Source organism: Sus scrofa, chromosome 1, assembly GCF_054392235.1.
Source record: "Sus scrofa isolate SSC_HxYL_T2T_F1_AM1 chromosome 1, Sscrofa_HxYL_maternal_Yorkshire_Landrace_v2.0, whole genome shotgun sequence".
Lineage (NCBI taxonomy): Eukaryota > Metazoa > Chordata > Mammalia > Artiodactyla > Suidae > Sus > Sus scrofa.
This window is the reverse complement of record NC_139383.1, coordinates 262,636,595-262,644,074: the sequence shown is the minus strand read 5'-3', so window position 1 is coordinate 262,644,074 and position 7,480 is coordinate 262,636,595.

Sequence of the window (7,480 nt, the reverse complement as noted above, 5' to 3'; positions counted from 1 at the left end):
ACAAGCTCGGATGTGTTCTTTCTCACAGTGATGTCAGAAGCTCCTTTATAGGGATGGTGGAACTGGAACATTATCATCTCTGCTTCTGTGCTATTGGCCAAAGAAGACACAAAGCTGACCTCAAAGTCAAAGTGTGGGGAGGTCGGCTTTGCCTGGGATGGGGCCATGCAAAGGTGTAAATGCAGAAAAAGGTGAAGAATTGTAAGCATGAATGCAACCTGAGGATAAAGGGAGATTTATTGGGAAAGGGATGGATGAACTGATCCCAGGATGAGAGAAGAATAAATTTAGCGGTTTGGAATGACCCTCTAACAGAAGGAAGGGGCAGCTTGTAGACAAGTGTTTGTGGAATGGCATGATGTGTTTGGGGAAATGGAAGTAATTAATTGAAGTGCAGGCAATATGGAAAGGTGACTGGAGATGACGCTCTGGGGACAGGATGAGGTCATGGGCCTTGTGCACCAAATAAGGGAGCTTAAGTAATTTTTAGAGCCATGAAAGGTCACTGAAGAGTCTCAGACTTGCCTTTGGTAAAAGTCATTCTGGGAGATGTGTGTAGGAAAAATCGGCCTGATCCAGAAGAGTGTTAGAGAGATCAGTGGTGAGAAGATGAGGTCAAGATCTTTAATCCAGACAGTGGTGAGGAGGAGGAGGAGGAAAATGATATCAGGATGGACGTCACCAGACTGGATGATCTCGTTCGGTGTTACAAAAAGGAAGCCTGGCTTCTCAACCTTGTTGCCCAAAGAGTCATCCTCTTCACCACATGTTCTGATTTGGATGGTGCAGGAGGCATAGGGAAAAATGTTGAGCTCAGTCTGGGGCTTGCTGTGTTTAGGTCTCCATGGTTGCTCCTGGTGGAGATGTCCAGTCCACAGTGCTGGGTCTCTGGATAAAGGTCGTGGACTTGAGTCTGTGGATTTGGATTAGACTAGCCAGAGAAATTATTTTCAATCGAAATAACTGAGTGCTCACGTCCAATCCTCCATGCAAGGAGTGGACTAAAGAATAAGAAGAATCATATGACAGGAGGAGAACCAGAAAGGTGGTATTATGAAAGTCCAGGAAGAGAGGTGATCTATAAGGCTGTAGAAAGGTTGAGATGTTTAATAAAAGGACCTATTAAAATTGGAAACCAACAGGTTATTGGCGACATTGAGGAGGATCATTTTAGGTGAATGTTGGGTTAAGTGGCTTAGCCAAGATTACACATGATATTTAAATGGATAATCTGAGACTCAGATGAGGGTTCTAGCTCCAAGTCACTTTTCATCTGGCATACTTCAGCTATTGATCTATTTCCTCTCCTCCTCCTTTTCCTCCTCCTCCTCCTTCTTCTTTCTTCTTTCTTCTTCTTCTGGCTGTGCCTATGGCACACAGAAATTCTCAGGCCAGGGAACAGATCTGAGCCACTACAGTAAGCAGAGCCACTTGCAGTGACAATGCTAGATCCTTAATCCACTGAGCCACAAGGGAACTCCCTTTTTCTAAAGATAAATTAATCTGTTGACATCTTCGTCACAGAAGACTTTGTGGGAGAGTGGAGGGAGATTAAACATGCATAAATGACAGTTTGTAAAAAAATCTACTTTGCTGTACAGTGGAAATTGGTACAACATTGTAAATTAACTATAATTTTTAAAGTGAAAAAAAATCTTTAAAAAAATCTAGTAAGTTGTTAGGTCAAAACTCTTGGAAGTTCTGACAGGCTCTCATTGAACAGTTATGTTTGGACTCCTGGGTAGGCAAAGTCATGGATTCCCTTTAGTCTGTATTCCTGCTGATGCCAACAATCTGTAAGATGCTTCAAGACATTGTCACTCTGTCATGTCCCCACAGCCACATGGACAGCAAAGGACTCTTGGGGATCCTTTTTACTCTACACATCTGGAGGTTTTGACCAGTAGGTCAGGAAAGAAGGGAATAGATAAATGTCAGCCCTTGGCTTTTCTTCTCTTCCTTTGTGAAAATTATTCCCTTTTCCATGTGGGTGATAAATCCTATAACTAATAAAATGTCAAATCACTGTAACCTAAAGATCCATGAAAAATCCTCTCCTCTTCCTTCCAGTTAAAATACTGACACACAAAAATAAACTATCCATCTAACATTGTGGTTTCAAGTATTTTTCCAGGCAAAAATAGGCAAGGGAAAGGAATGTAAAGAATCTTAACTGGGATGCATTCTTGCGAGGTGAAGCAGGATTTAATGATTTCAAGTTTATGGGGACTGTACAGCCTGAAAGACAGATTTGCGCTCTGACTCCCACAGCCACTCCCATGCACATTTATCTTGTTTTATTTTTCCCAGTCTTCTATTCAGTTTCTTAGATTACTGGAATATATTACTGGAAATGATTTAGAGGTTGATTTTCTAGTATTTTTCTATTTACATCAGCTATTATCTAGAAATAACTTTTTGCCTTTTTCAAGAACAACTTTTTTTTTTCCTTTTGATGTATTGCATTGGATGCAACTTCTAGAATAAATTTGTTATGGTGATAACAATGGGTATTTTTTTTTATTTATTACTTATGTACACCTTTGTGTCACTGTGAGGTATTGCATCTACGTGAGATGGTGTGTAAGCATTATTCTACTCTTTTTAAAATTTCTATTCATGTATAGTTGATTTATAAAGTTGTGACAATTTCTGCTGTACAACAAAGTGATTCAGTCACACACATACACACATCCATTCTCTTTTGGATTCTTTTCCCACACAGAACACTGAGCAGTTTCCTGGACTACACAGCAGGTCTCTATTAGCCAATCACTCCACATACCTCAGCGTGCACATGTCAATCCAAAATCTCTTGTCCACTCTCCCTACCATTCTCCCTTGGTAACCATAAGTTTTTCAAAGTCTGTGGGTCTGTTACCATTCTGCAAACAAGTTCATTTGCATTCCTTTCTTAGATTCCACATACAAGTGACATCACATTATGTTTGTCTTTCACTGTCTAACTTCACCCAGCATGACAATTTGCAGATCCATCCATGTTGCCACAAACAGCACCATTTCATTCTTTTTTATGGCTGAGTAATATTCCATACTACATTTGTACCACATCTTCTTTATGCATGCCTCTGTTGATGGACACCCAGGCATTCTTCTATTCTTGTTTAGTTTTTTTTTTTTCCAGTCTTTGTTTTTTTTCTTAGAGATATATATTGAATGTTATCAGATGCTCTTTGGTATGTGATTTAAAAAAATTATAGTTATTGATATATCTTATTACTAGGTTTATTCAAATCACACCATTCATATATTCCTGGAATAATTCTTACATGTCAAAAATTTTAATTTTTGTAAGGTAATATGGTAATAGTGGCATAATGTCCTAGTTAAGAGAAGTGTTCTGAAGGCAGACTGTCTAAATTTAAGTTCCAGTTCCACTGCTGGCTTGTTGTGTAAACTTGAGCAAGTTTCTTGACCTCTCTGTGCCTCAATTTCCTTATCTGTGGGGGGATATTAGTCCCAATCATATAGAGCTATTGCAAGGATAGAATAAATTAGGCAACATACAATACTGGACTTGCCTAGGGTGATGGGTAGGGGTGAGTGGTGACAGCTGAAGGGTGTGGATTTTCGTTTGGGGGTAATGAAAATGTTCCAAATTAATTGTGGTGAAGGACACACATGTCTGTGAATATACTGAAAGCCATTGAATCGTACACCTTAAATGACTGAATTCAGTTGTGTACTGATGACCAGTTCATGTTATCAAACAGTGGAACGTTGATAACACTGTTTAGTGCTGGGATAGAGAGCTTGGTTCTCTAACTGGATCGCCTCGCCCAGCTCAACAAGTTGTGTGACCTCAGGCAGGTTGTTTAACCTTTTCTGTATGTTAGGTTCCCTCAGGGTAAAGTGAAAATAATGGTATCTACTTCTTCAGTTGTTATAAAGAATATATATTTTAATACATTTAAAGTGCTGAGGATAGTGTCTGTCAAATAAGTTCCCAATACATGTTGACTTTTATTAAAATATTTATTAGCTAATATTGTACTTAGGATTGAAAAAATCTTTATTCTAAATTATAATTTATTTTCCTTTTCTTTATTAAATAATCTTTTGTCATAAAGGTGATACTACACTATTATATATCCATTTAAAAATTCATTCCAAGAAAGAAAACGAACCCACAATTCCATTGTTCTGAGATAGTTATTGTTATCCTTTCAATGTAAAACCTTTTCCCTTTCAATCTCATTCTGTTTCTCCATAGAAATACATGTGTATATGTTTTATGCTATATATATATATATATGTAAATTACATTTAGCTATCAATGAGTATAATGCAATTAATAGGAATATTTACAAAATAGGATCATACTCCTCATATATATTTTTTTTTTTTTTTTGTCTTTTTGCCTTTTCTAGGGCCACTCCGCAGCATATGGAGGTTCCCAGGCTAGGGGTCTAATCAGAGCTGTAGCCACCAGCCTATGCCAGAGCCACAGCAACATGGGACCTGAGCCGCGTCTGCGACTTACAGCTCACAGCAACGCCAGATCCTTAACTCACTGAGCAAGGCCAGGGATCAAACCCACAACCTCATGGTTCCTAGTTGGATTCATTAACCACTGAGCCACGGGAACTCCACCTCATACTGTTTTATCTGATTTTAAAAATTCAATGATCCATTGTGAACATCTTTTCATATCATTAGTTATCTTCTAATTCTTTTAATGTGTGACAGTCCATACATGGACCATGATTAAGCTATTTCCTACTGATAACTCTAGGATAGTTCCAATTTCTGTTATTATACATCGTATGATAACATATAATATGTTTAACTATAGCTGTATTTTGTTCTCTTCTGTAACTTGGTTCTCTGTATTTAAATTATCTGTGGGTTGTTTTGGTCCGTGTGAATTGGTCTGCTCGCCAGCTCTTCCTTTTCTAATACACCTCCTGCACTGCATATGTTAGAAAACTTAAAAGTCTCACACACCTGTGTAACGAGTGTTTCTGATGTGATTCAGGTGTTTGTGAATGAGATGTACTTGTGTCCGACTTGACTTTGCAAGTGAATTGAGTGGGGAGAAAGGCGGAGTATATGACATCTATTTTTACTGATACAGACACTGGCATACTTAGTCTGGTTTCAGATCTGGTAATGGTAGAAGCAGCTTAGCAATTTGGCACCAACTCTGTTAGGCTAGACCTGCCATGTGGCTTTAGGAGTCATTCCTGGAAATATAGCCTGTGGTCTTTTTTTTTTTTTTTTCAGTCCTCTTAACGATTCTGTAAGCCATTTAGTGCTATGCAATAAATTCCTCTCTGCTTTAGCTAGCTAGAGAAGATACTGGGTTATTGCAACTGATTATTATTTATTAATAATCCATTGTCTTCCCACTGGTTTATAATGTAACCTTTATTATATGCCAATACATGCATAAATATCTCTTATCTATCTACATATGTATAGATATATATGTATATTTGACTCTGTTCTTTTTTTAATTGACTTTTTTTGATTTATTGCTAGTACCACTCTTTTTTGTCTATTGCATCTTTATGATAATCTTTAATATGTGTTTGGATAAGGGCCTCCTATTAATCCAACATTTTATAAACCTGGACAAAAATTTTAGAAATTTTGTCAAGTTCTAAGTATATTTTAGTTGAATTTTAATTGAATTCAAGAGATAACTTACATCTTTAATACTAAACAGTCCCATCTCAAAACATATGTCTCTCTGTTTAAGCAGTCCTTTTTTAAATAAATAGAATTTTATTGTGTGCTTGTTGCTGTATAGATCTTACAGATTTATATTCATGCCAGTTTAGATATTTAAATTTTTGTATGGTTGAGAATGACATAATGGTGGTTTATTTTAACCAGTCTTACTTAGAATGTATTGATATATATTCAATACATATACATATATTGATATATGTATGTGTGTGTGTATATATATATATATTTTTTTTTTTTTGCCTTCTAGGGCTGCAGCCGAGGCATATGGAGGTTCCCAGGCTAGGGGCTGAATTGGAGCTACAGCTGCTGGCCTACACCACAGCCACAGCAGCACAGGATCTGAGCCATGTCTGTGACCTATACCATAGCTCTTGGCAATGCTGGATCCTTAACCCACTGAGAAAGGCCAGGGATTGAACCCGAAACCTCATAGTTCCTAGTTGGATTTGTTTTGGCTGCATCACGGTGGGAACTCCTTTTTTTCTTTGTTTTTGTTTTTGTTTATGTTTATTTTTAAATCCTTTACTCTCTGAACTCGTCCATAAGTTCTCAATTTTCTTTTCCTTTATTTAAAATTTTTTTTTCAGGGCTGTACCCTCAGCATATGGAAATTCCCAGGCTAGGGGTGAGTCAGAACTGTAGGTGCTACGCCACATCCACAGCAATGCCAGATCCAACCTGCCTCTGTGACCTGCACCACAGCTCATGGCAATGCTGAATCCTTAACCCACTGAGGGAGGCCAGGGATCGAACCTGTGTCCTCATGAATACTAGTCAGGTACGTTACCTCTGCACCACCACAGGAACTCCTTGGTCTCATAATTTTTAGTTACTCCCGGGCTATTGGAAGAGCCAATCTAATAGTTAGTAAAATGAGTGTTTCTTCCTTTCTAATTCTTATACTTCATCTTGTCTTATTGTGTAAACTTATAATTAATACAGTATTGTAGATTAAGTATCTTTTTGTTTTTGTCTTTTTTGGGCCACACTCATGGCATATGGAAGTTCCCAGTCTAGGGGTTGAACTGGAGCTACAGCTGCTGGCCTACACCACAGCCACAGCAATGCCAGATCAAAGCCACGTCTGTGACCTACACCACAGCTCACGGCAACGTCGAATCCTTTAACTCACTGAGCGAGGCCAGGGATAGAACCCGAATCCTCATGGATACTAGTTGGGTTCATTACCACTGAGCCACGAGGAGAACTCCCAAGTATCCTTTTGATGTATCAGCTTTTGACATCAGTAGAATCATGACAGGGATGGGTGATTTCCTTGGGACCCAAGAGGTGCCTACTGTATCATATTCCTCTTAAGACTATGATACTCATCTACCCCTCTGTCCATTTATTCCAAAATTCCTTTGCTTAGCATGATCTTACTATCCCATATTTAGCCACAGATGAGCTCATCATTTTCCCATTGGAAGATAACACTCATTTATGTCAATAGGAGCCCTTGTTTCTTGAGTCCAAAACCTCTTCCTGATATCCCTTCCTTCTGTATTTCTGTGGCAAAGCCATGGTGTGCAAAAACTCTCTCTGTGAATGCCAGCCATTAGAATATATAAAAGAGAATTTGTAAAGATTTGAGAGAATGGAAATATCCAGAGTTAGTAAGTGTGGAGAAAAACAGATCCTGTTGTTGGGTAAATGAATCCCTATGAACTTTCTGGAGAGCGACTTGGCAATATGCTTCAAGATCTTTATAACGTGCATGTGCTATGTCAATTAAAATTCTTTGGTTGCAAGTATCAGGAAG